Genomic DNA, 6,343 nt, shown 5'->3' with positions numbered 1-6,343 from the left:
AAGATCCTTTGGTTAGTAGCTAGGACAGAATTTACCTCAGGAACAACAATATCCACACACAGTGACCATTCCCACTATTCTTTTGACTACACAGCTTACACTAAGGTAATAAAAACACCAGCTATGTTTTCAGGATGCAGTCAAGACCCCATCCAAAAAGAAAATAAAACTTACATTTTAAATTAACTTAAATGGTATGCATTAGAAGAGAGTGATTTTGCAATTGCTGGATCAGTCAATCACAGTCACTTGACTGTGACTTGAGAGGAGGTTTCTAGAAGAAATTCAAAGTTTGGATGAATGCCTGAGGGTAGTCTCTTCTTACCTTAATCCACATGTTTCTAACCCATAATTATCTCAAAGTTATCACACACACACACACCACACACTTTCTTGACTTCACTGAAACCCACTGTCCCCTAAGGATACTGCTTCTCCTCTCAACCAGGGGCTGGGAGATGTTTTCCGTCAAACTCGAAATATCCCAGTATCAGCACCAAGGCAGTGTCCTCCTGACTACCCAATGCCACTTGCAGACAAATAACTGCACTCTCTTTTGTAAGCTGCTCCTTTGAGTAGTTGACAATAAGAGCCTCTTCTCCCTCCAGTCCTCACTTAATCATTTGGTCACTCCTTAAAGAATTTAGCACCCAACTCATCGTCTTCTTTTCACCCAAACTTACCATCATGCTAAGTAGATTTAACATCACTTGGATGCACCATCAACACCTTGACCAGCAGTTCCTTACCCTGATAACCACTGATAGTTGTCATCATTCACCCCAAGCACCAGCTTCCACAGTCACACCATGAATTTGGTCAACATTGGAAACTGCACTTCAGATAATTCTGTAATAATATGAATACCTTCACAAACACCACCACCACCACCTTCAACTTCCCTTTCCAATGGCCTTGTTTTCGTCCCCTCATACAACATTTGTACCTATCAAGAACTGCAATCCAGTGACACTTCTACTTTCTCTACATTCATCAGCCTCCTTAGCTCTCTACACCTCTCTATCAGTACAATGTCACCTCCCTCCCCCATGTCCACCTCCAACTCCTGGCTTAGTATTTTATCTGCCCTATTCCTATTCATCCTTACTCATTCCGCTTTCTTAGAAAGGGGCTATCCAGACTTGTAAGCTAGATGAAGTTTTTCTGTTAAGCCATCTTGTAAGTTCTTTGTGCTTTTCTTAGCTATTCTTCAAACACAGCAATGATCATATTGCAATTAATGTCATTGTGGATTTGAACATGGAAGGTCTCTTTTATCCTAGATTGTAAATTGTTTAAGAGCAGAGCTCATGACTGTTTTACTCTCAATTACATATGTTGACTAACACCATGCCTGGCACATAGAAGGCACTCCAGAAATATATGTGGAGTCATACAAACACACACACTTATGCATACACACTCATACACTTACCCACAAAGATTTCTTCCAGTAAATGGGTATCTGTATTATGCAAGCAATGTGAAATCAAAAAGAACATTTTGGGGTTTTTGCTGCCTAACACCAAAACTAATTGCAGCCACTCTTCAAAAAAAAAAATGCAATAACTTTATAAACAGCCACATCCTGATTCTTATGGTAGAAAGCTCTCCATTCTCTGCTGAATATTCATCTGTTGGGAGGGACACTCGCCAAGAAGCTCAGCACTTTCTGTAAAGAGAAGCAGCAAGAACAGAAGATGTGCAGAGAGGAAAGAAAGTCAAAGGCAGGCTCCTGCAATGCAAAGGTGCCAGGAACAAGGGTGCAATCCCAAGCTGTGCAACACAGGATGGAGGAGGGAGATCTCACTTTTATTGTAAATAGCAGAATTCTTTAAAGGTAGCTCCATTAGCAATCAGATCTCAAAGATGGTGGAAACACAAACCCCTCCTTTCTCGTTAAGGCTAGGGCGCTCCAGCAGAATTTCTCTGGACCAGGAAGATGGAGGAGTCTTACTTCTCTTCGCTTCCAACTGCATCCCCCACTCAATCCTAGATTGCACAAGGAAGTCAACACTACCTCCCCCAACACGCTCCAAATACCTCTCTTCACAGCATTGTCAATAGATTCTCTTCATCCAATCTTGGAAGCAGTCTGGAAAAAGAGGCAGAAGAGAGAAGAAAGGGGAGAAGTTCAAAAGTACTTTAAACTCTGCCAAAAAAATCAATTAATACCAATATTCACAGAGAAATGAATGACAGAGGTCACCGCAGCAATGTATTTCCTCATAAATCCTTCAACTGGCCAGGCCAAACCAAGGTGTGCAAATAATCTGGGCAACTGTACACTTTGGCACACCTTTGCTATGTACGCATACCTTCAACATTTATTTAGAGAAGAAGTTGGAAATTGCACAGGGCAGGCCCAGGAAAGAATGGTAGAAATGTTCAACTGCATGGCCAATGCCCTGAGCTTTAGCCCCAGAGTTGTACGTCCTTCTCCGAAGCCCTACAAGTCATAGGACACATTCACCCCAGAGCCAGTGTATCCTGTTTCTTTGAGATCTGTCCCATCCCTCTAGTGGTATCAAAGTACCCTCCATTTACATATAATGCTCTCTTTGAAAGCAGCCATGATAGACTTTAATCCAAATTTACAAATAGAAAAACTGGAGTCCAAAGAACTATACAATTAGCATAAATATTGGGACTACACACTGCCACATAATAAAACAGACAGCACCAAAATATATAATTAAGTATAACACCTATACACTAGTATAGGTCAAACAGCTGAATGATTTAAAGGAGTTTTGTTTTGTTTAGTTTAGTTTTGTTTTGTTTTAATTAACTAGGTACTTCTTAATGCAGTCACTTTGGCATGATACAAACAAAATCTTTCCAACTACAACACATCTTAGAAACAACAAATACTACTGCTGTTCACATAGCAAGGAAAGTTACAAGTAAATCTCCCAATATCTCAGATGTAAAGAATTGTTCTAACAATATCTATTTGTATTAAATCAAATCACCAGACTAAGGCATCTATTTTGTACCATTTACTCAGAGCAACAGACAAAAAGACAGGATTTATATAAACATTCTTCCACAGGTAGTCAGAGTTGGCATGTGGGACTTGAAATCTGCACAAAAAGGAGACTAAAAAAGAAAGGTTTTGTGACCCAACACTCATGGTTTACTTTTAAAGTTGTGGGGAAAAGAAATGGCAAAGCTTTCTATTTCTGTAAGTTTTTGTTCTAAAGAATTGAATAAAAAATAACAATACCTAATCATCTCTAAATTACTTCAACTAAAACACCACTAAAGACCTTATAATTTTTTTTTTTTTAATATTCATTTTCTTCCTTGGCCCTGAAAACGATGGTTTAAAAATAGCTTGATTTGCATCCTATTCTTTTACTGCCTTTCTACAAATACATTTTGAAATGCTTACTTATGGGAAAGCTGTTGCCTGCTTAGCTTTCATCATGTATGAGATCGCACTACTTCGCTCACCTGAAACGGCAGTGTTCTCTGTTCCCAGCAACGTGAAAGACCGTCCAATAAGGAGCATCCTTGCTACATGGTATGTTTAAAGTATGTATAGCTACACGTATTTTCAAATGCATAACTGATTTCTCAAGAGGGAAGGGAACTCATGCCAGAAGCAAGGAAAAGATGGAAAGGCAGGCCTGGAAACAGAGCTGGCCCAGTAGCAGCTCCAAATATGGCAAAATGCTAGTGTTATTTAAGACACCAATACAACATCCCTGATGATGAAACAGGAGAAGTTCCCTTGCCCCCTCGCAGGGTGTGCAACAGCAGGAGGGGCTCGCTTCTTCCGTGCCCCACTGCTCAGACCTCTAGAGGAGCAGGCAGACGGCTGGGTTGTGGGGCTCTAACCCAACAGCAGTGTCTAGGGGTGAACGATTGCAGCGGAAGCCCCAGTGGGCGTGTGTTACAGGGTGCTCTTTTAGTTTTGCCATCTGTAGGCGACTTGTGTTAGTCAGCTCAATTAGACCCCTGGCTTATCTCAAGGACAGAGAACTTTCTGTATCCTAAGGTCCTTGCCTTGTCGTACCGGAAGAATCAGATCACAAGTGAGCTTGGAGAATGAGAGCAAGGTTTTATTGAGTGGAGGTAGCTCTCAGCAGACAGGAGAGGCAGAAGGGAAATGGAGTGGGAAGGTGTGTTTCCTGGAGTCAGGCTTAGCGGCCTGGATCTCCTCCGACCTTCCAGCCGAACTCCACGTCCTTCCGCCAGTCGGCGGCCTGCCAGGGTCTGCCGGTGCCTGTCGACGTGCTCTTCTTGACGTCCTCTGGATGTCCAGCTGCTTGTGTGACTGCCCACTAGGGTTTCGGGGTTTTCATAGGCACAGGATGGGGGCGTGGCGGGCCAGGGTGGTCTTGGGAAAAGCAACATTTGGTCGCAAAGGCAGGAGTGCCTGCCCTCACCTAGGTCTGTGGGCACAGGCCCCAGGGTGCTCGGAGCCCTCACCAGAGACCTCCCTTTCTCCTCCCAGCACTTCCCTGCCCCCCTCCCTTATCAATAACATCTGCATTTGTGGCTGGGTAACCAGGGTATTCTTCATATAGCTGCAAGCGTCTGGCCAATATATTGATAGGGTTTGGATCTGTGTCCAGGCCCAAATCTCACGTTGAACTGTAATCCCAGTGTTGGGGATAGGGCCTGGTGAGAGGTGATTGGATCATGGGGGAGGATTTCTCATGGATGGTTTAGGACCATTCCTTTGGTGCTGTCCGCAAGACGGTGAGTGAATTCTCAAGAGAGAGTTCCGGTTGTTTAAAAGTGTGTGGCACCTCGGTCACTCTCTCTTTCTTGCTCCTGCTTCAGTCACACGAGGTGCCTGCTCCCATTTCACCTTCCACCATAAGTCAAAGTTCCTTGAGGTCTCCACAGAAGTAGACGAAGTAGACCCAATATGCTTCCTGTACAGCCTGCAGAACCGTGAGCCAATTAAACCGCTTTTCTTATAAATTCCACAGTCTCAGGTATTTCTTTATAGCAATGCAAGAACAGCCTAATTGATACATTATGTCTTCAAGTGGGGGTGAAGACATGCTGAACATTTACTTCTTGAAATATCCATTATATGATAGTCAGGGCGTTGTATGTTGAAAGCATGTATGTGTATAGCTTACATTATTAAAAATTATTGCTTTAGAATAGAAAAAGGAAGAGTGATAAAATATTAGGCTGAACCATATGAAATTGCTGATATTTTATAATATTTAGGCAACAAAATTCTCAAATGAGAGCTTTGGGTCCAATAAGTTTGCTTCACCCAAGGCAACTTGCCTCACTAGTGTAATTCAGGGTCAAGCCACATCTGAGACCATCAGACATTTTGCACCTCCAAGCATGACCGCTCCATGCCATATTATGCTAAGACAGTCTCTATAACTTCCTCTACTTTAAGTTACATAAGTCCCCTTTCTGTTACTCAACCTTTGTGGGTGCCAGGTCGCTGAAAGGAAGCTATAGGAGCAGGTAAAACTTCCTTCCATATTTATTTGTGTGGAATTTTTACTTTTCAACTGTATACCAGATGTAAGGAAGTGTTCTTGCTCTAGGGCCATCTGTCATTGCAGAGGTAGGATAGATACACATAATGACAGAGTAGAAAAAAATAAGTACAGTGACCCAGGTTTAAATCCTGTCACCTGCTGTTATTGGTTGTGTTTCACTTCTTGACCTGCAGAATCCTTGTCTATAAAACCGAACTGGGGACCATGCCTAGTCATGTAAGTTCACTGTAAAATTCAAACAAAACAAAGTCTGTTAAGTATTTTGAAATGCCAAGATACAACCATGTGATCAGGGAAATTTACATGGAGAACAGAGTTGGGATAACATGATACTAGAAAAACCAGAAAGCAGTCGGACACAATGGTTCACACCTATAATCCCAGCACTTTGGGAGCCCAAGGCAGTGGATTGCTTGAGTCCAGGAATTCAAGACCAGCCTGGGCAACAAAGCAAGACCTCATCTTTACAAAAAAATTATTAAAAAGAGAGAGAGAGAGAGAAACTAGAGTGGGCCAAAGTTGAGAGCTCTAGAAGTTCAATTCCAAAAGGAATATTTATTCAGAATACATCAAAGGGTCTACTGGAATTGGAAACATAGTCATCATACTTAAGGATAAGGACAGTCAATTCCTTAGATGCAGGTCTTCTGAGTCAGTGAACTCCACACTCCTGGACTTGCATCCAGATTATCATCCACTTCTGTACTGATGCTTGCAGGGGAGGCTCTGTGGACTCCCTGTATCTCTAGACACACAGAAAAAATGACAGTCAAGTTTTTCATGTTGGACAGTATGAATTTAATTTGTAATCTCTATTTGTCACATATATCCATAATGTTCTTTGTGATAGT

General features: G+C 42.1%; 1 long non-coding RNA gene across 1 annotated transcript; it reads right to left on the bottom strand.

Annotated features, from left to right (window-relative positions):
- Positions 1-1,792: 1,792 nt before the first annotated feature.
- Positions 1,793-3,693, bottom strand: LOC108520778 (uncharacterized). Its single transcript, XR_001883000.1, has 2 exons — positions 3,460-3,693; positions 1,793-2,095 (listed from the first exon to the last, which is right to left on the bottom strand). It is a non-coding gene; the product is annotated as an uncharacterized LOC108520778 (long non-coding RNA).
- Positions 3,694-6,343: the final 2,650 nt, after the last annotated feature.

Source organism: Rhinopithecus bieti, unplaced genomic scaffold (genome assembly GCF_001698545.2).
Source record: "Rhinopithecus bieti isolate Rb0 unplaced genomic scaffold, ASM169854v2 scaffold_52030, whole genome shotgun sequence".
Taxonomy (NCBI): Eukaryota; Metazoa; Chordata; class Mammalia; order Primates; family Cercopithecidae; genus Rhinopithecus; species Rhinopithecus bieti.
This window is presented reverse-complemented; position numbering and strand designations above follow the sequence as displayed.